Source organism: Dipteris shenzhenensis, chromosome 16, assembly GCF_047967505.1.
Source record: "Dipteris shenzhenensis isolate YYH24624 ecotype China chromosome 16, Dip_SZ_1.0, whole genome shotgun sequence".
Lineage (NCBI taxonomy): Eukaryota > Viridiplantae > Streptophyta > Polypodiopsida > Gleicheniales > Dipteridaceae > Dipteris > Dipteris shenzhenensis.
The window spans coordinates 47,313,001-47,336,567 of record NC_141611.1 but is presented as its reverse complement, the minus strand read 5'-3'; positions in this window follow the sequence as shown (position 1 = coordinate 47,336,567).

Genomic DNA, 23,567 nt, shown 5'->3' with positions numbered 1-23,567 from the left:
CAGCCAGCAGCCTGCCTCGGGGTGCATGCAAGAGAGAGGAGGAGTAGGATCTCAAAATGTGCGATGAAGGGCCGCACAGTCAGCCGTATGTTAGCCTTGAATAGTGTGCAGCCAGAGATCCGTACAACCCGCACAATCTGGACAGCCCTTGAAATGCATGCAATCAGACTGATACGGATGATCACGGAGAAGAGAAGTATCCCGTTAGATGAGCAGCCTCAAAGTCCAAGGTAGAGAGAAAACCACACTGCAAAGAGGAAATTTCAACAATTTTAAACAAACATTACATTTTTAACAACTCAACGTGGAGCACTTCAGCCTTCACACAATAATAATTTGACTTGGAGATTGCGTCGCCATTCGAAAATATTATTGTTACAAAAAATGGGCTAGCAACATGGAAATGAGCCCATCAAAAAAATGGGCCATAACATGCAGTGAGGATGAATCCCTCCGTATCCACCATCGTGAAATGTGGTTGGAGTGAAAAATCAAATGTATGTGTGATCGATGTCGAGGAAACATGTATCGTGCACGCAGGATTACACTCAATCACATCTCAAAGTATGGAGAATGGGATGCGACCGTAAACATGGTAAGTGTTAAAGAGTTAAGCATGATTGAGATACCTATGGGTGTTCATATGTTTGAGTTATGATCCCGTTTTAATTTGATACAGGATGCAGTGCCACACCCGCATATGTTGCCCTATGCTCGCCGTGAGGAGGCGAAGCGTCGGTGATATGAGGTGGGATCTTTAGGAGGGACCGTTACAGATGCATGGAGTGATGGTGATAGTAGCCCTCTACCATTACCTCATGAAGCCGTGGAGGAGGAGATCTTTGATGATATGGTGCGGGGTTTATATGTCCATCAAGGGAGGGATGATAGCATGGAGCAGGATGATCTTTTTACCGCAGCATCGACTCCACTATTTGAGGGGTGCACATTCTCTGTTCTACGTGCCTCCCTTGAGTTACTAAACTTGCAAACCATCTATGGATGGAGCAATGCAAGTTTGAATGCATTACTCAAGTAAGCTTTAAAGTCTATTTTGCAAACATGGTGAATTATGCTAGTGGGTCAATTACTCGAATGCTTTTCCTCATTTATGGTCTTCACGTGCAGGCTATTGTGTAAAATGCCTCCAAGGGAGAATAAATTACTGACCTCAAGAGATATGGCAAGGCAACATGTGACCTTTCTTGGAGGATTAGATTACAAGTGCATCCATGCATGCGTCAACGAGCATGGATGTTTATTTGGAGCCTTTGATTGACGAGCTAGAGATACTTTGGAGAGGTATCGAGGTGCATGATGTGAGCAGGCCTCCCTCGTCACGAGACTTCAACTGCAAGGCAGTCTTGATTTGGACGATGCATGACTTCCCAGGCTATGGCGAGTGTTCAAGTAAGCGTTGCACTTCTAATTATGAATAGGCAAGGGATGTGGCACCCTAAACCCACCTTCAACTCTTAATTGTGTCTATTGTTCAGGTCTCACTACATCGGGTTACCATGCATGTCCTGTTTGTGGTCCTTCGCTAGTTGCCTCACGGGTAGACGCATTGAATAAGTCTTGTAGAAGGTCGGGGTCACGAATGCTTTTGGACTTATTCTATAAGCATTTCGCGGCTCATTGAACACAATGAGTGACTCCCGTTTTCCACGTGATCATCCTAGATATGTTGCCCCTTGGAATGAAGTCCTCCCACAATCACTCACTGCGTGAGATTGGATGAGAATTTGGGATGGTTCCACGACTCCTCCACCACTTGCAATGAGACGGTAAGGGTTTGTAACTATTGTGTGCTATATTGGCTGGAAATAAAGATTGCCCGCTAGCACTTTATTTTGTTTAGATACTCCATCTTTTATCGTTTACCATATTGGTCCCACCTCAAGATCAATTACCTGCTTGATCCCATGCATATCTTCAAGAATGTGGCATCCACCATTTGGGAGCATTTGAATGGGACATGAGATTCCGTAGGCATAAGGGAGGATCTATGTACCACAGGGAGGATGTGTTAAGCTTGGCCACAAGAGAGACCAAATGGGCATGTTTTTTTACCTCGTGCACCATGGAGGTTATCAAAGCTAGAGATGGCGGCGGTGAAGCGCGCTATTACTACAATTCGTACTCCCACTGGATGCATGAGGTCTTTGAAGGGAGCCTTTACAAAGAGCAAGAAAAGAGGTGTAGAGCAATTATATGGCTTGAAATCTCATGATTGGCACAAGATGCTCCACGTAAGTATTTTATGTGCATAATATCTTTTTCCTTTCAAATTTGTGAGTGAATAATTATAAGCAACTAATCAACCACCTCCTCGTGGGTTCAGTTCATACTACCTACTAGCATTTCACGTAGTGCATCGAAGAACGTGAAAGATTGTATTTACAAGATGGGTGAGCTTGTGAGGTACTTTACATGATACAAAATATGATGCGTATCAATGCTCCATGCAAGGTGTTCATATTGCTAATATGGTGTACTTTTTCATTTCTAGGTATGTGATCTCAAAGAAAATAGATCCCACCATGCTTGAGAGTGCTCGAGTTATGTCAGTGGAGGTGGTTTGTTTAGTGGAGGAGACATTTCCATGTTCTATTCTCACAAGCCAACTACATCTTATAGTGCATTTGGTGGATGAGATCACTGTATGCGGTAATATACATGCACGATGGTTGTTCTTCCTCGAGCGCTTCATGAAGACCTTGAAGGGCTTCATGAGACAAAATGCAAGGCCCGAAGGTAGCATGGCCGAGGGTTGGTTGATACAAGAGTCACTTGTATATATTTGTGAGTTTCTTGTTGATGTGGATAGCTCTCTCCCACGACTATGGAGAGATGATGAAGACCTAAGGATGACCTCTATTGTGCCTCAAGGGAAAGGATGCAACAAAGTAATAGACACGGAGTTGCATAATAGTATCAACCTCTATTGCGTGCTTAATAGTGATGTGATGAAAAGATGGGTGACAAGATATGAGGATGCAAAGGCAAGAAGGCAAGAAGAAAGGGCCCTCTTTCGTACACACCACGGATCTCGTGTGCCATACCCTTAGTATCTAAGAGCACTTCCAAAGGATATTCATGTGGATTGGCTACTTGATGAAATGGAGAAAGCAGAGAAAGATGAGGGGATGCATATCACAATGGAAGAATGGGAGTATGCTAGGGGATGCATGAGCAAGGTCGGTATATAGAATGTTATGCATAAGCTAGGAGCTTTCAATAATTTAGATTGCTTATTTAATTGATGTTTTCCTTGTGTAGTGCACTATGTTCAATGCTATATGGTGTGAGGGCAAGCATTTTCGAACACAAGGGATTGATGATAAGAGAAACACACAAGATTGTGGCATCATTGCTAGCTTTGAGGGAGCCAATGGAGCCATGGATGATTATTGTGGCATAATCCAAGATATTATTAAGCTGCTTCTTTGTGTATGTTTTGGATGTAAAGTGGTTTAAGGACGTGGTGGAAAGAGGCCCTAATGCAACAATCAAATGCCATGCAAGTGGCTTTGTAACTATTAACTCCACAAAGTTTTGGCAAAGTAGGAAGGACACACTAGTACTACCGCAACAATGTGAACAGGTACTGTGCACACATATAAAAATACTCGCTTTCATACCTTCGATGCAAGGAAAATAACATGATTGTATTTGTGTTTGAATTAGGTTGTCTATCAACCAATGGTGGATAATAATAGATGGTGGCATGTCATACCTATCATGCCATGTTCCAAAGTGATGTATAGTACATTTACTAATATGGAGCGTATGGAGGATGATCATGGCCATGGACATGATGATGACCGTGATACAAGAGAGGAGGATGATCATGAGATAGGAGATACAGATATTGAGGCCATTACCCATGAGGACGAGCCTACCATTGGTGATGCTAATTTCGATGAGCACATGAGTAGCACAAGTAGTAGCGGGTTGAATGTATTTGTAGATCTAAACACTTGTTTGGATTTTGAAGTAGATAGTTTGGCAAGGGTTGATCTGATTGAGGATGAGATTGAACCGTAGCCCATCATTGATATTGGCAAAACTATTTTACAAATTGTCTCATTCTCCTCACCTCACTTAATTCTTGTATATGTGGGCTTGCAAAAAAGCATTGATGTTTTTGTTAAAATTATGTGCTTTGGTAATCATGGGCAATGTTTGGAAAGCAATGATGTACACCAAAATCTCGCTTTCTGTATTCTCTATTTTGCGTCTAAATACGCGTCTAATTTCTAGTGTAAACGTGCTAATAGATGCGCTAATACACGCGCAAATAGATGCGCTGATAAATGCAATGTTAGATGGGCTCATATTTTCTTAGTGTAGACACGCAAATAGATGTGTTAATACATACGCAAATAGACGCGCTATTAGATGCGCCTGTAATTTCTCTATTCAAGCAACACCTATAGACGCGGCTGCTATTTTGTGCGTCTATCAAGTGCATATATAGTTGCTTTGTGTTGTTGTGATGAACTGCATCGCTTGACTATAGCATGTGCATTCTTGGTACTTGGTCTATGTGGATGGTCGAGAGGGTGTTCTTGATGACGATGCCACTATTTTGGTGAAGTGCTAAACCCTAAACATAATAGCAAATATACGAGTTTAGGACATGATACATACATACATTCAAACACATTTGCTTCTCATCCTATTGTAGAAGATTGTTTTCTCAAAATTTCAAAACATAAATCCTAAACAACCAATGAAATACATAAATCCATTTCAAAATAGTGCAAATTTTATTTTTTGAATATTTAAAAACTACAAGACTTGCAAATGGAAATATGATGAGTTGGAAATGGAAGTATGATGACTTGCAAATGAAAAATTTACAGATAAGTTTTCATATCATCCATTGGATGCATTGCGTCATTTTCATCAACACGGTGTGCATGAAGTTTAGTTAGCAGCAATTCCATTGTCATCCATTCCCAAGGCTCATTCTGGCACAAGTTGAGTTTACAATCCCACAACAGCTTGATTACATGCCCCGAGTATAGTTCATCACTTGATAGTGCGGATTTGCACCCCACAAGGAAGTTGGCTATTTTGCCAAGTAACCAACCGATAGCATAGCAATTTGACATGTCTGGCCATGCGCCATTTGATTGAGGAAAAGCATCATTTCTTGTGTAAAGCTTTGGTGCAAACCAAGGAAATCTTAACTTTGGAGCATGCGCCTGAACCTGCTCAGGCTTGCTCTCAGTTCTGTGGAGACACCTTCCCTAATCAATAATGCTCACCTACACAAATTTCCCATTTGGTGTGAAATCTAGCACATAGTTTTTGGCATTCAAATCAATGTGTTCGAACCCCCGCTCGTGCACTGCTTTCATTGCACTAGCAATAGCTACACAAATGGTAAGAGCGTTCTTACATATTAGGCGTGCTTGCATCTGATTTCATGTATCATGCCATGCATTGCGGGGTTGCTCACGGGGGTTGCCTCGCCTTGCCCATTTTGGATAATCATGATACATGGAAGGTAGGCTCATGAGCATGTCATGAATACTACCTCCATTGAAGTATGTACTGATTAACTAGAGATCTCTAACGTGTGTGTAACCAATTGCACGACACACGGCCCTATGCATTACAGTCATTGCCAGCTCTATCCTCAATGATCTATGTGCATGTGTAGTATCGTGCCTCAACTTCTTGCCATCATAAGATAGGGTTGGCTTGAAACCTGGCACACCCTCTATCGTAACCCAATACACTTTTCCTTCCACCCTTGCCTAATTCTTGAAGAATTGTCAATGCAACTAGTGGGAAGTGTACCATTGTAGAGCATGTTAGAGCTATATATATAGCTTGCCCTAACTTGAACTAGGTCTCACCTATATATGTGTAACTAGTGATCAATATGAATTAGTCTTTGGGAGTCTATTTGGTGTGTCTATCATCTCTTCTTCTTCTCTCTTAACATGGTATCAGAGCTACAAATGTGTTGCTATTGTATGCTCACTGTAATGAAGAAAGACAAGAAGTATTAGTTGTTGATCTAATTACATAGCACTTTCAGTATCTCATCACTTATTTTCTCTTGTCTATTTTGACATGTCTAACTTGATGTGGTTTTTTGGAGGTCTTTTGGTGCAAATTTGAGAAAGTTCTCGTTGTGCTCTTCGTTCTGAGCACTTAAACACCCTAATCGGACTTCGGAGCGAAAAGTTACATCAATTTTCATGCCGACTACTTTTTTCTTGGTTTCGTGATCGGCACGCTCGTATTGCTTTTCGTCAAGAATCTCGTGACTTTGTGATAAACGTATTGGTTTCATGATTGGCATGATCGTAGTGCTTTTCGCCAAAAATATCTCCGTTTCATGATCAACAAGTTCTGCTTTTCTCCAAAAATATCGTGGTTTCATGATCAACAAGCTCAAAGCGCTTTTGTGGCATGTATGTTATTTCTAGTATACTCCTATCTCACGTTCTATCCTTTTTTGGCGTATCTCAAGTTATATATTTTCAGAGTGACCATTGTATTCTCGATCATTGATGTGAGCTCTAACAAACATATTCTCCTGAAGTATGATGGCAACGTCTATAATCGTCAATAGCTTTCCTTCTGGCCAACGATCTGTTCCTCTGTTTCAAGGACAAGGTTTTCCTAGTTGGAAAGTGAAGATGTTATTGATACTCGAAGGTGATAATCTTTCATATATTGTTCTTGGTGATCTCGTTTATCCATCCCAACCTATTGATGCAACTTCGTTGTGACTCAAGGCCCTCTCTTTGAGCAATGGATATCTAACTCTACTGATTGGCATTCTCATGATAAAGCAGCTCGTCGGTATATTTTATCTACTCTACATGATTCTCTTATGATGGGTGTATTTGCCCTTCCTTCTTCTCTTACAATATGGGAATATCTCGTTGCTACTTTTGAGAAGAAATCTGTCACATAGATTCGTTACCTTCGTAATCTTTTGAGCACTCCATACAAAGTTGGAGCTCCTATGACAACTCATATTGACTCATTCAAGAATATCATCAATCAAATTTCTGCTGCTGGTGCACTTGTTCCACGAAATCAATTGGTGACCTATCTTCTCGACATGTATAGTCCAGGATCCATTATATGATAATATTGTTACCATCCTTTCCAACAAAAACGAGATTGATTTTGATCAAACATGTATTTCTTTAATTGAGTATGCCTAACGACATGAGCGTCGTAAAGACTCTCATGAATCTATCATGATAACAATGGATGATGCAGATTCAGAGATAGCTTGTGTTGCTCACAAGCGTCCTTTCTCCAAATATGGATGTGGTGGTTATGGACATGGTGGTCTCTCCAGAAAGGATACTTCGTGTTTGATATGGTTCCACTTTTATTGTTGATTCTGGTTTTACTAGTAATATGACATATCAATCTCAATGGTTACATAATTATCATGATCTTCCTCACAAAAAATTGGTTTATCTTGCTGATGACACTACTTGTCAAGTCATGGGTGTTGGTGATTTATATCTTGGCACTTTTTCTTCAACAAGAGTCTTGCGAGGCGTTCTCCATGTTCCAAATCTCCAGAGATATCTTCTTTTTTTATAAAGATAAAGAAAGGTGAAGAGGTAATTGTCAGGGCAACACTTGATAAATTTTAGGTTACAAGGATGGTAGCAAGTTTCAGTAATAAGCCACGTTCAATGAAAAATCTTGGTTGGAAGGTGCAACTTGGAAGCACATTGAGTGATTGTGGAATCAATTGCATGGCAGACATAATAACAGGGTTCAAAACTATGCAAGAAAACATGAAGATGAAAAAAGGAACCAAAAGATCAAAAATAGAGAAAACTACTCAAAGGCGAAAGAAGAGTAAAACAGATAAAGAGGACTTGCCTCTTGGTCCACCATTGATAGAGCCTCTTGACATGATGCTACCTAATACCAAGAAACTAGAAAAAGATGAGATGGTATTTATGGTAGGTGCAGGGTCCTTAATGGGATGGAAAGCTTACTATCCATTTGGATATGGGACAACTTTTGAAATTGATGTCAAAAGGTGTTATGAAGCAAGAGTTAATTATGTCTACAGGCCACATATTGAAAACATGGTGTTGCGACTGGCTATGGACTTTTGTAAAGCACCACATCCGGTGGACACAACTACAAACTTAGTGTTGAGAGAGAAGAAGAAGAGACGATAGACACACCAAATAGACTCCCAAAGACTGGATTCATATTGATCACTAGTTACACATATATAGGTGAGACCTAGTTCAAGTTAGGGCGAGCTATATATAGCTCTAACACCCCCACTCAAATAAAGGACTCTAGCTACAGATGAAAAAAACCCTTGGGGAGCACTCACAAGGGGAAAACTCGAGCTCCCATATACAAGTATACAAGTTGATCATTTGTACAATTATTTACAAGTATGTAATGTAGAAGTGCATCTATATACAAAAGGTCACCCATAGGTGTATTAATCTTAGAAGAGAGAAGCTGTAAGAACTCCAAGTTCTGATTATAGCATTGTGAAGCGTGCTTTACTAAGTCCTTTAGTGAGAATATCTGCAATCATCTGAGAAGTCAGACAATGTTCAATAATTATCACCCCTTTCTTCACTTCATGTCTGATCTAATGGTAATGAACAGCAATATGCTTGGATTTGTTATGTTGAACATAGTCTTAGCCAGAGACTTATGGCACTTTGATTATCACATTTGAGAGGAGTACTGGATGAGGGAGGATGACAAATATCTGTAAGCAATTGTCGCAACCAAACCAATTCTCGAGCTACTAGAGAAGCCCCTACATACTCAGATTCTATGGTAGAAACAACAACACAACGTTGCTTCTTACTTACCCAAGAAACTAAGCAACCATTTATAAAGAAGCAATTACTGCTTGTAGACCACATAGAGAAGTGAGAACTTGCCCAATCTGCATCTGTATATCCCAAAAGATCAAAAGACATCACAAAAGATGATTCTCTATGACATCGATAAACTAATCCAAAATCAGAAGTACCTTTCAAATACTTTAGAACACATTTTGCTGCAGACCAATGTTGCATTGAGGGAGCAGCTAGGTATTGACCTAGAAAATTGACAGTAAAAAGAATATCTGGTCGAGTGTTCAACCCGACAAACTATAGGCAACCAACAAGATTGGCATAGGGTTGATGTGAAACCGCAACATCATGAGTCGATCGAGTATTTTTTAAAGAGCTCACAAGACAAGGAGTGGTCATAGAGTGAGCATTCATCAAGCCAAACTTTTGAACTGCATCTTGAATGAATTTTGTTTGTCAAAGTAGTAGAATTCCCTTGTGACAAAATCGCTGAACTTAAATACCAAGAAATGAATGAATGTCACCAAGATCAACCATATCAAATGCTGAGGATAAGATTTTCTTGACATGTTGCAGGAAACTGAGATTGTTGGAAACAAGTATGGTGTCATCCACATAAAGAGCAAGGATTGCAAAAAGAGCACCATCACATTTGGCATATAAGTTGGGGTCAGAGAAACAAGAGTTGAAACCTTGAGATGTTATAAACTGATCAATTTTCATGTACCAAGAACGGGAAGCTTGTTTTAGACCATAAAGAGCACGATGAAGGCGACAAACAAGATGGTCCTGACCGGGAAGTATGAACCCTTCTAGTTGCTCCATATAAATCTCCTCTTTAAGATCTCCATTAAGAAAAATAGTTTTCGCATCCATTTGATGAATCTCCAAATCAACTTGAGTAGCAAAAGCCAAGAGTACCCGAATATTTGTGCTACGAGTAACGGGTGAAATAGTATCATGATAATCAACTCCTATAATTTGTGAGTATCCTTTTGCAACCAGACGAGCTTTAAACTTGCCAAAAGAACTATCAACTTTGGTTTTGGTTTTATAAACCCAGTTACATTTGATAGGAGTGCAACCAGGAGGTAGTTAAGTTAGAACCCATGTACCTTTAGAGATCAAAGAATCATATTTAGCTTCCATTTCCTCTTTCCATTGACTCTTTTGTGCAGAAGATCATCCTCCATACGCTCCATATTAGTAAATGTACTATACATCACTTTGGAACGTGGCATAATAAGTATGACATGACACCATCTATTATTATCCACCATTGGTTGATAGACAACCTAATTCAAACACATGAAGACCATAAATGAGGAAAAGCTTACTAGCATAATTCACCATGTTTGCAAAATAGACTTTAAAGCTTACTTGAGTAATGCATTCAAACTTGCATTGCTCCATCCATAGATGGTTTGCAAGTTTAGTAACTCAAGGGAGGCACGTAGAACAGAGAATGTGCACCCCTCAAACAGTGGATTCAATGCTGCGATAAAAAGATCATCTTGCTCCATGCTATCATCCCTCCCTTTGGATTGACGGACATATAAATTCCGCACCATATCATCAAACACCTCCTCCTCCACGGCTTCATGAGGTAATGGCGGAGGGCTACTATCACCATCACTCCATGCATCCATAATGGTCCCTCCTGAAGATCCCTCCTCATATCGCCGACGCTTCGCCTCCTCACGACGAGCATAGGGCAACATATGCAGGTGTGGCACTGCATCCTGTATCAAATTAAAACGGGATCATAACTCAAACATATGAACACCCATAGGTATCTCAATCAACCTTAACTCTTTAACACTTACCATATTTACAATCGCATCCCATTCTCCATACTTTGAGATGTGATTGAGTGTAATCCTGCGTGCACAATACATGTTTCCTCGACATCAATCACACATACATTTGATTTTCTGCTCCAACCACATTTTGCAATGGTGGATATGGAAGGATTCATCCTCACTGGAGCTACTAATTGTCGAAGATGAAGACATCCTACAAATAAACAACCCAAAAAATTTACTCTTGTATCAAATATTTAATCTTAAAACTATGTGGCGCATCTAATACCGGATCTAAAACCATGTCTGTTCTGTGGTGCATGTCTATAGGCATGTCTAAACCATGTTGTAGACGCATAATTAGATGCGTAATTACACACGCTTATAGACGTGCTTATAGACGTGATTTTAAAACCTACTTTTAGCGCGCTTGCTTTTCTTCACATACTTTTAGCATCGTGTGGCTTGCTTTGCTATTAACACACATAGTTCCGAGCATCCACACTTATCTCCAAGCACCCACACTTATCTCGAGACTTACACAATCATCTCCAAGCACACAAGAGAAGAGCGTGAACAAGGAAGAGAAGAAAGAGAAGCAAAGGGTGAACAAGGAAGAGAAGAAAGAGAAGCAAGTTTGAAGAAGGACAAGAAGCTTCCATACCTCTATCCAAGGTAAGTCTCTTTACAGTTGATCTTCTTTGAAAGTTGCTCTCTTTGGATTCGTTCTATGTCGTATCCAAGAAACGAATGTTTTGGGTACTAGTGTTGTGCTTTTGTGTCGGGCGCATGTCCTTTTCAAGTTTTAGAATAGTCCATCTGTCGGAGCGCGTCCAAGAGCACGTCTATAGATGTGTCTACTCTATTTTTGAAAACAAATAGCCACATCTATAGACGTGTTGTTATATGCGAAGATAGATGCGCTTTGTAATTTTTCCCTAGCCTGGCCTTCCCTTCCCTTCCCTTCCCTTCCCATTCCTTTCCTTTCTCTTTTCTCTTCCCTTTCCCTTTCCACTTCCGCTTCCAAGAAAAGGATTGCATATTGAATGATGGAAATAAGTGATTGCATGAATGAAGAAAGGGATTGCATGATTGAAGAAGGAGATTGCGTGAATGATGGAAAGGGAAAGCATGATAGGGATTGCACTCTATATTTTCCTCTCTTTTTCCTTCTCTCTTTTATCCTCTCTTTCCTTCTCTTTTCGTCTCTCTTTTTCTCTCTTATCTCCTCTCTTTTTCTCTCTTTTTTTCTCCTCTCTTTTCCTCTCTTTTCCTCTCTTTCCTTCTCTCTTTCCTTCTCTTTTCGTGGTAATTTTTCTCTCTTATCTCCTCTCTTTCTCTTTTTTTTCTCCTCTCTTTTCCTCTCTTTTATCCCCACTTTTTCTCTCTTTTTCTCCTCTCTTTTCGTCTCCTTTCTCCTCTCTTTTATCCCCACTTTTTCTCTCTTTTTCTCCTCTCTTTTCCTCTCCTTTCTCCTCTCTTTTATCCCCACTTTTCCTCTCTTTTCTACTCTCTTTCCTTCTCTCTTTTTCTCTCAGCTTTTTCTCTTCTTATCTCCTCTCTTTTTCTCTCTTTTTTTCTCCTCTCTTTTCCTCTATTTTCCTCTCTTTCCTTCTCTCTTTTATCCTCTCTTTCCTTCTCTTTTCGTGGTAATTTTTTTCTCTTGTCTCCTCTCTTTTTCTCTCTTTTTTTCTCCTCTCTTTTCCTCTCCTTTCTCCTCTCTTTTATCCCCACTTTTTCTCTTTTTTTCTCCTCTCTTTTCCTCTCCTTTCTCCTCTCTTTTATCCCCACTTTTCCTCTCTTTTCTACTCTCTTTCCTTCTCTCTTTTTCTCTCTTTTTCTCTTCTTTTTCTCTTCTTAGTATTTGAAAGTAATTAAATAATGTCAATATTATAAGTAAAGATTTGATTTTTCATACATTGATATATGTTGTCCCTTGTTTACAGGACCCTGCACAAGAAGATAAGGAAGAAGATGAGGATGAAGGACGCAGAGAAGGGAGCGCAAAAGGAAGCGTAGAAGGGAGCGAGGACATAGAGAACTTAGATTAGTCGTAGAAGTAGTGCTAGCTACTCTTTTTTGTACTTAAAGCCACTGGCTTGGCTTCATGCCTCTTGTATATACACTCCTCTTATTTTTGGTACTTGAAGCCACAGGACGTGGCTTAGCTTCGTGCTATATGTACATACAAGCACTTTTTGAGCTATGAATTAATATACACTCTTTTTATTTTTTTGTCTTTCAATTTTCTTGTGCAACGTTCTATCAATTAATGCCTTGTGAACTAAATGTTTTGGAGTTGTAATGTTTTATTTACCAATGGTAGGCTCGTCCTCACGGGTAATGGCCTCAATATCTGTATCTCCTATCTCATGATCATCCTCCTCTCTCGTATGATGGTCATCATCACGTCCATGGCTATGATCATCCTCCATACGCTCCATATTAGTAAATGTACCATACATCACTTTGGAACGTGGCATAATAGGTATGACATGCCACCATCTATTATTATCCACCATTGGTTGATAGACAACCTAATTCAAACACAAATACAATCATGTTATTTTCCTTGCATCAAATATTTAAAAGCGAGTATTTTTATATGTGTGCACAGTACCTGCTCACATTGTTGCGGTAGTACTAGTGTGTCCTTCCTACTTTGCCAAAACTTTGTGGAGTCAATAGTTACAAAGCCACTTGCATGGTGTTTGATTGTTGCATTAGGGCCTCTTTCCACCACATCCTTAAACCACTTTACATCCAAAACATACACAAAGAAGCGTCCAAAGTCAAGCTTAATAATATCTTGGATTCTGCCACAATAATCATCCATGGCTCCATTGGCTCCCTCAAAGCTAGCAATGACGCCGCAATCTTGTATGTTTCTCTTATCATCAATCCGTTGTGTTTGAAAATGCACTACACTAAGAAAACATCAATTAAATAAGCAATCTAAATTATTGAAAGCTCCTAACTTATGCATAACATTCTATATACCGACATTCCTTGATCATGCATCCCCTAGCATACTCCCATTCTTCCATTGTGATATGCATCCCCTCGTCTTTCTCTGCTTTCTCCATTTCATCAAGTAGCCAATCCACATGAATATCCTTTGGAAGTGCTCTTAGATACTGAGGGTATTGCACACGAGATCCGTGGTGTGTACGAAAGAGGGCTCTTTCTTCTTGTCTTCTTGCCTTTGCATCCTCGTATATTGTCACCCATCTTTTCATCACATCACTATTAAGCACGCAATAGAGGTTGATACTATTATGCAACTCCGTGTCTATTACTTTGTTGCATCCTTTCCCTTGAGGCACAATAGAGGTCATCCTTAGGTCTTCATCATCTCTCATAGTCGTGGTAGAGAGCTATCCACATCAACAAGAAACTCAGAAATATATACAAGTGACTCTTGTACCAACCAACCCTCGGCCATGCTACCTTCAGGTCTTGCATTTTGTCTCACGAAGCCCTTCAAGGTCTTCATGAAGCGCTCGAGGAAGAACAACCATCGTGCATGTATAGTACCACATATAGCAATCTCATCCACCAAATGCACTATAAGATGTAGTTGGCTTGTGAGAATAGAACGTGGAAATGTCTCCTCCACTAAACAAACCACCTCCACTGACATAACTCGAGCATTCTCAAGCGTGGTGGGATCTATTTCCTTTGAGCTCACATGCCTAGAAATGAAAAAGTACACCATATTAGCAATATGAACACCTTGCATGGAGCATTGATACGCATCATATTTTGTATCATGTAAAGTACCTCACAAGCTTGCCCATCTTGTAAATACAATCTTTCATGTCCTTCGATGCACTACGTGAAAGGCTAGTAGATAGTATGAACTGAACCCACGAGGAGGTGGTTTCCTTTGAGCTCACATGCCTAGAAATGAAAAAGTACACCATATTAGCAATATGAACACCTTGCATGGAGCATTGATACACATCATATTTTGTATCATGTAAAGTACCTCACAAGCTTGCCCATCTTGTAAATACAATCTTTCATGTCCTTCGATGCACTACGTGAAAGGCTAGTAGATAGTATGAACTGAACCCACGAGGAGGTGGTTGATAGTTGCTTATAATTATTCACTCACAAATTTGAAAGGAAAAAGATATTATGCACATAAAATACTTACTTGGAGCATCTTGTGCCAATCATGAGATTTCAAGCCCTATAATTGCTCTACACCTCTTTTCTTGCTCTTTGTAAAGGCTCCCTTCAAACACCTCATGCATCCATTGGGAATACGAATTGCAGTAATAGTGCGCTTCACCGCCGCCATCTCTAGCTTTGATAACCTCCACGGTGCACGAGGTAAAAACACACGCCCATTTGGTCTCTCTTGTGGCCAAGCTTCACGCATCCTCCCTGTGGTACGTAGATTCTCCCTTATGCCTACGGAATCTCGTGTCCCATTCAAATGCTCCCAAATGGTAGATGCCACATTCTTGAAGATATGCATGGGATCAAGCAGGTGATTGATCTTGAGGTGGGACCAATGTGGTAAACGATAAAAGATGGAGTATCTAAACAAAATAAAGTGTTAGCGGGCAATCTTTATTTCTAGCCAATATAGCACACAATAGTTACAAACCCTTATCGGCTCATGCCAAGTGGTGGAGGAGTCGTGGAACCGTCCCAAATTCTCATCCAATCTCCTGCGGTGAGTGATTGTGGGAGGACTTCATTCCAAGGGGAAACATATCTAGGATGATCAGGTGGGAGAAATCGATGGTGATTCTCATAGATGACCTTATTCAATGCGTCTGCCCATGAGGCAACTAGCGAAGGACCACAAACAGGACATGCATGGTAACCCGATGTAGTGAGACCTAAACAATAGACACAATTAAGAGTTGAAGGTGGGTTTAGGACTCTATACCGAGTTGATTGTTAGACCTATATATAGCTTACCCTAACTCAGCCTAGTCCTCAACTATATATATGCCTATGATCTATGAATAGAATCACTTTCTTGAGAGCAACTCATGTGTCGGTCTCTCTCCTCTTTCTCTTTCTCAACACAATTCTTGTGTCTATCTCTCTCCTCTTTCTCTTCCTCTCAACATGGTATCAGAGCCTGGCTATGCTCTAGCATGACTGTGAGGAGAAAGCGATATGTTTTTTGTCAATCTGACAACACGATCATTTGTAGAACGTTCTTTCTGATCGTTTCGACTACTTGATTGCTAGGTTTTGAGTTGATATGCAAAAGTTATCAAAGATGCATTGCAAATGTGTTGGCTTGTTCGAAGCATATGTGCCGGTTATTTTGACTGGTTATTCCAATTTTAGGTAAGAAAGTCATGATTATTTCTTTTTGCTACCTGCTATCAATAAGTTGGTAGAAGAGTGTTTGCACAGGAAGATGAATACTCATAACAGAGAAGAATTGATTTAGGACATGAGGATGGAAAAGTTTCATCCTTTTATAGAATCAACAATATTTGAAGCAAGAGCAAAAGCAACTAAAATATATATATATATATACTTAATGATAAGAAGCTTCATGATACGATGTCGCCCTCCCACTTTTAGTCTCCACCAGTTGATCACACCATCTTGCACTCAGTATTTGTGTTCCCTTGGATTTAACACACTGGCATATCATGCTTTTACATTCCCACATGAAGAAATAAGATGCTCAATCACATAAAGCAAACTTCGCAGGGTCGTTGTTGTAAGCGTAGTCAATCTTTAGGAATCAAGATCTTATCTAATCGATGCCAAGTAGAGTCTCAATCTTGGCGTTAAGAGTAAGGTAGCCCAATCTACATGCTTTTGGAGTGATAATTATATACATTCAACAGACCAGAAAGTTGATTGAGAATATCACTTGGACAAAAGGTTATCTATCATATGAAAGCAATTTTTTATTTCTGTTAGGTCATTAGTGAAGTGCTTAATCACTTGTGGTTTCATGCTACTTTTGCAAAAGTAAAAGCCAATGATGCTTCACATACATTAAGCTAGTTTTTATTTAGTGCATCCTTTACTGGCCAGTTTCTTATTTAGTTCATTGCTTGCTGAGTCTTTGTGTAAGTGCTTTGCTACTCAATATTCATAGAGTGTCCTTCAACCAAAGAGCTCTATCAATATCTATACTCGGGTGCCTCACAAAACTTGATGGATTCAAAGGAGCTTCCAAAATATTTTGTATTGTTTTAAAGGCTAGATTTTCTTCGATTATCTTATCATTTACTTTTGATTTCCTAAATGTTCTATGTTATTTTGAAGGTGAGAGTTACTTTCGATTATCTTATGATTTTGAAAGCAGGTTCTCTTTCATCTTTGTTAATCAAGCATGCCTATAGGCCATCCATTGTATCTGATCTAGAGTAGGCTAAATATCATGTAGGTATGCTTGATATGCAAAAGAAAATGTCGATCTAATGTTTCTTTCTCTCTTATAAGCTAACATCTTGCTTGACTTGCTCGTCATGTATTCAACACTAGCTTCACTTTCATAAGTTGGTCCATCTCGTGAAAGAAAAGGACTTGCTGAATGTTTTACGTTGTTAACATTCTAACATGTTTTCTTTCAATGTTTCTTTTCTATTTAGCTTTGATATTATTACTCCTTGGATACGTTACTTCACATATGCAAAGATGCTTCTCACATGTTTTCTTGTCGTTTTCAAGGCACTCATTTATTTCCAAGGTGAGCTCATATATTCTCTTTCATCACACTCAGTTGTTTCTCTGAGTACATGCAGGTTTGCACAGATGCCTGGATACAATCCAATGGATTAAATGCACATTCGATACCTACAAGATGAGTATATCTACTTTGTTTTTCATGGTCATCTATATGTACGAGTGCGTGCAAGGTCTTGCTAGACCAATGATTTCTTCTTTGTTGATTAACTTATTGATGACTTATGGTATGTATTTACTTATTGGTTCAAGCAAGGCATACTTTTATTTCGCCCTTTATGTGGTGAGGTATACTTATATGTCTTTCATGATGAACACCTATGGCTGACTTAATGAGTATTGGTTTGGCCGTGGCATCTATGGATTACTTATTGCATACTCGTTTGAATGTAGCAAGGTTCAATGTCTTTCATGTGACAATATTTATGAACACATATGGCTAATTGCTTGAGTACTTATTTGGACGTGGCATATGGCTAACTACTTGAGTACTCGTCCGGACGTGGTACATGGATTATTACTGACTCCTCATTTGGATGTGACACATATTTACTCGTTTGGACGTGGTACATGGATTATTACTAAGTCCTTGTTTGGATGTGACACATATCTATCTGGCTTTCATGATGGACACATATGGATTACTTATTGAGTACTCATTTTGACATGGTCATATTGCGTACTCATTTGCATGTGGCAAGGTTCAACATCTTTCAGATGAACACATATGGATTAGTTCTTGAGTACTCGTTTGGACATGGCACATATGGATTATTTATTAAAGTAAAGGGCAGGTTTGTTCATCCTCGATCATGTCCAAAACAACAAAATTGGACAAGAATGTCACACTGCCAAATAATAGGAGGGGTCTTTTACTTCAACTTTATAAAAAAAATTCAGTTAGCTCAAAAGTAAAGAGGGGTGTTTTTATCATGGAAAATTTTTTAGTGGAGGGATTGAGAGACAAGCCCATAGTTTAGACATCGTAGCCCCTTGTGCAACTGTGTTGATTGCAACTCTCGCATATTGACCTCAGACTCTGACATCACGTGTACATGTGTTGTAGTGCCCCTAAAATAGAATCCATCATGTCCACCATACCCTCATCATCATCTGGCACATCCAAGAGACTATAGTCTTGCTCAAAGTGTGAAGGTATATGCGCACCCTCGCCACTCTTCTCATCCTATCTCAAGATTTCATGTAAATATAAGATCTTGTCTCAAGGTTTTGTGTCATAATGGTATGAAATATTAATCACGAACTCAAATAGCATTGACTTACCGATGATCCATCACCATGTGCAACACCAACGCTGGGTAGTGTTTCGGGTTCCTCCCCATACATTTGCAAGTGGTGCATGACAACATGGCATTGATATCGTACTTCTCGCTTGCAAAATGAGTGCAATGACAATACAACCTCTCTATAAGCCACTCTATGCTCCCGATCATTGGTGCATCATTTGACGAGCTTCCACTCGTCCCTTCCATCTATACACTTCCAAAATCACAACATGAGCTATAAGGAAATATATTAAGATCCAAAAAATAGCCACCCATGAGCTCCTTTTCTCTCTTCTAACAATAAGTGCCCTGAACCGTTTGATCTCGCTATTGTTCTCAGTTAGGGCCGAGTGATGGCTCGCTTCGGTTGGCTGGATTCACCTCGCCTTAGTTGAGAGAAAAGAGAGAGAAATATGTCATATGTTTGTGCTTGCTTGCTTCTATGTGTGTGTTTGCATGATGTGTTTCACTCGGGGCCGGATGATGACTCGCTTTGGCCGGTTGGATTCATCTCATCTCAAGTGATGTTCTAGTAGTATGAGGATTAAAGCTGGGTGATGGCTTGCTTTGGCCGGCTGGATTCACCTCATCCAAATTGAGAGAGGAAGAGAGAGAGAGGAATATGTATGATGCTTATTTATGCTTGCTTATATGTGTTTGAATGTGTGATGTTTATCACTTGGGGCTAGATGATGACTCGCTTTGGCTGGCGGTTGGATTCATCTTGCCTCAAGTGACGTTCTATTAGGTAGTATCATGATCAAGGCCGGGTGATGGCTTGCTTTCATGTTGGATTCACCTCGCTTTGGTCTGCTATCATATATTCATATCTATTATACGTAGGTGTCAATAGAGCCGGTTATTGTCCAGATGATAGCTCGCTTTGGTCGACTGGATTTAAGATAGAGGGTGTGCCAGGTTTCAAGCCAACCCTATCTTATGTTGGCAAGAAGTTGAGGCACAATATTGCACATGCACATAGATCATTGAAGATAGAGCTGGCAATGACTGTAATGCATAGGGTCGTGTGTCACGCAATTGGTTACACACCCTTTGAAATGCATTTTTAACCTATCTTCCAACATGTGAGTACTCCATGCAAGCTTCCTAGACCGAGAGAGAGAGAAATCATCGGACTCTCTTGCCCCCTCTCAACGTGCTTCGATGATTATAAACATGGTAATCTACCTGTTAAAACAAGCGTGGGATGGCAAATCGCCTTTTCGCACGTCCTTCTCTCTCTTGAATAAGCATCTATCTGCACTATGATCTATTAGATATCAATGCTCCACTCTCGTGTAACTATGCGGGAACCAGCTAACTCTACTTGTAAGCCCCCCATATGAGGAGAAGGCATTTGAGTAGCTTGGTTATCTGGTAGGTCCTGGTTTGGACACTAGATGGGGGCCATGTGTGGCCTGATGGCTGGACGGCTTCAGATAGAGTTGGCACACCGCAACTAGGCTACATGCAAGTGTGGGAAGGCATCCCATGATTGACCGCACTGAGGGTGGACGGAGCATTTCTCGGGGCAGCCCACTCTTGGGTTGCGGGGCCTGTTTGGAGCCTCAGGTGATCCCGAATGGCTCTAGGCCGAACAGTGACTGTAGTTCAGTTGCTCTATTTTGCGCACCGGTTCTATTGGTGGCCTATTTTGGGACCGACCCCCAGTCGACCGTTTTGGGCAAATTGGGTCAGTCACCCAATTGGGACTAACCGACAACGACTGGTGGCTATAAAAGAGCAATCCTGTGAAGCCCATTTTATCACTGGCTACATCAATCCTATTTCCTTAGCATCCAACCTCCGTCTTCTACTGTTTCCAGCTCGCCATCGAAGCTTCTTTCACAGGAGTGCATGGTTGGGAGGCAGCACCATCTATTGTATCAGTTTTACAGTAATCAAAATTTTGATTCTCCATACTACCTATTTCCCTCTTGTGTATGAGATCCTGTTATCTGTTGAGCACAAACGTATTGTTTTCTTACATGGTATTAGAGCCTGGACTCTAGCATGAAGATTTGGTAGTGTGTTTCTGTTTGCGAGCAGATTGTGAGAGATGGCCCAGCCCGCAAGACGGCGAATCCCACCGTTAAACGAAAGTGGAAAAGTTGGACGGCTCTAGCTATCCACTCTGGAAGTTCAAGATGAAGACCATCCTAAGCGCATACGAGCTTTGGGATACTGCTACTGGGGTGGACATGAAACTGGGGTCCCGAGACCGAATCCGGCTAATGTAGCACAACAGATAGTACCAACTGCGGATGAGATTCTCGCGTCGACAAGAAGAAATGCAGATGCGCTGTGTTCTATTGTCTGCAGTGTAAGTAACTCTATCATGGCGTTAATTCAACATGTCACCACAGCGGAGGAGGCATGGACGGTCTTGAAAAATTAGTACAAGACCACGAATCAGATGCGGATTCAGAAATTGGAGACTCAAATCGCGAACAAGAAACTGTTTGAGTCTGAAGTGATAGAGAAGCTCATCACTAGGGTGAAGAATCTGCGCGATCAGATGACTGTGATTGGCATTACCATCCCTAGCGAGAATCTAGCACGGAGGTGCATACGGATTCTCCCACCAAAGTACGACGGTCTTGTTATGACACTAAATACGCAGTACAAAAATCCACCCCTCAACTTTGAGGATTTGAGCGCAATGCTTCTGGAGGAGGAGATGCATCAAAAGATGAGGACTGGAGAAGATTCAGCTTTCTATGCTGGATCAAAGAAAGGTAAGGGTAAGGACTCTGGTAACCCATCTTCTTCTGATGATAAAAAGAGAAAGAAGAAGATCAAGTGCTTCTATTGCAACAAGGCAGGGCACAAGCAGAATGAGTGCCAAAAGAAGATTACAGATGAGAAGAACAGAGTAAAGAAAGAGTCCAGCAACAACACGCAAGCAGTACTAGTAGAGCTGTTCGTAGCAATTGAGGAGATTTGCACGGAGGCAGTTCATGTACCTGCGGATGAACCGTGGATCATTGACAGTGGTGCATCATGCCACATGACCAGTCGCAAGGATTGGTATACCTCTCTACAGCCGGTAGGGAATGACATCCTGGTAGCAGTCGGCAATGATGCAAAATGTCCAGCAAAAGGAAAAGGTACGATTGCTCTCAAGTCAGATGGAGTTGTAAAATAGTTGTCCGACGTTCTTTATGTGCCAGATATCAAGAGGAACTTGTTGTCCATTTCTGCGATCACGGATCAGGACCTCAAATTTCACTTCGATAAGAATGGCACACAGATTTTGGATCTTCAAGGGAAGGTCGTTGGTAAAGGTACACGGCGCAAGAACATCTATGAACTCTCAGCTTTCAGTGCTCGAGCAGATGTGAACACTAAGCTGTGGCATGAGAGGTTTGGTCATCTAAACCTTAGTTCTTTAAAGGAGATGCATAAAAGTGGAATGATTGCAGACCTACCAGAAATTGCAGATCTGCCCGATGTATGTGAAGCTTGCATGATGGGCAAGCAGCATCGGCATCCCTTTCCTAAAGAGGCCAAATGCTAACAGGACCAAATGGGAACCGAAGAGCCGGAAGTGTATTTTCTTGGGCTACAGTGAAGAGGCGAAGGGTTACCATCTCTATAACCCTGTTACCAAGAAGGTAATTGTAAGTCATGATGTGGTCTTCTCAGAACAGCTGCATCAATTAGAGGAGGATGCTTCTTCCCAGACAACCAGGACCAGGATATCCATCCAGTACAACCACCAACAGCAGACCGAACTCCCCCAATGGTGCTTGGGAGGATTCAAGATAAAGAAGAGGAAGAAGAGCTTGTAGAACCACAACGGCAACGGCCATTCCCGAAGTGAGTAAAGCAGCTTTTGGATAGTAGAGAACCTCCAGCCATTGAGGAGGAACCATCCGAACACCACGGGTCCAAGAGATTACAGGAGCAAAGAAGGGCGCAGGAACACTTGGTCAACTATGCTTTGATGATACAGGTGATCCGTGCTGAAGAACCCAAGTGTCTTGAAGAGGCACACGGTGATTATAGGTGGATGGAGGCTATGCAGTCGGAGTATGGCTCCATAATGAAGAACAACACTTGGGACCTTGTGGATCGACCACCAAAACACATGTCTAACATAGACACAAACACAAAAACAAAAAACAAAAAACAAACATAAGCATAGGCAAGGCATAGGCATAGACAAAGGAAAAGAGGAAGAAGAGGGAAAGAAAAAGAGGAGACATATGCATGATAAGCATAAGCATAAGAGATGGAGACATATGCTCATGCTTATGCTTATGCATGAGAATAAGAGAAGGGGGAAAGGAAAGAGAGATTGGAAAAGGGGAAAGAGGGAAAGAAAGAGAGAAGAAGAGGCAAAGGAAAGAGGGAAAAAGAGACATATGCTCATGCTTATGCATGAGCACATGTCTACTTCTCTTATGCTCATGCATAAGCATAAGCATGAGCATATGCTCATGCTTATGCTTACGCATGAGCATAAGAGAAGGGGGAAAGAGAGAAGAAGAGGGAAAGGAAAGAGGGAAAAAGAGGGAAAGAAAGAGAGAAGAAGAGGGAAAGAGGGAAAGTAAAGAGGGAAAAAGAGACATATGCTCATGCATAAGCATAAGCATGAGCATATGCTCATGCTTATGTTTATGCATGAGCATAAGAGAAGGGGAAAAGAGAGAAGAAGAGGGAAAGAAAAGAGGGAAAAAGAGACGTATGCTCATGCTTATGCATGAGCATATGTCTACTTCTCTTATGCTCATGCATAAGCATAAGCATGAGCATATCTCATGCTTATGCTTATGCATGAGCATAAGAGAAGGGGGAAAGGAAAGAGGGAAAGAGAGAAGAAGAGGGAAAGGAAAGAGGAAAAAAGAGGAAAAGAGAGAAGAAAAGGGAAAGGAAAGAGAGCTTGAAAATGAGAAAGAGGGAGGGAAAGACAGAAGAAGAGGGAAAGAAAAGAGGGAAAAAGA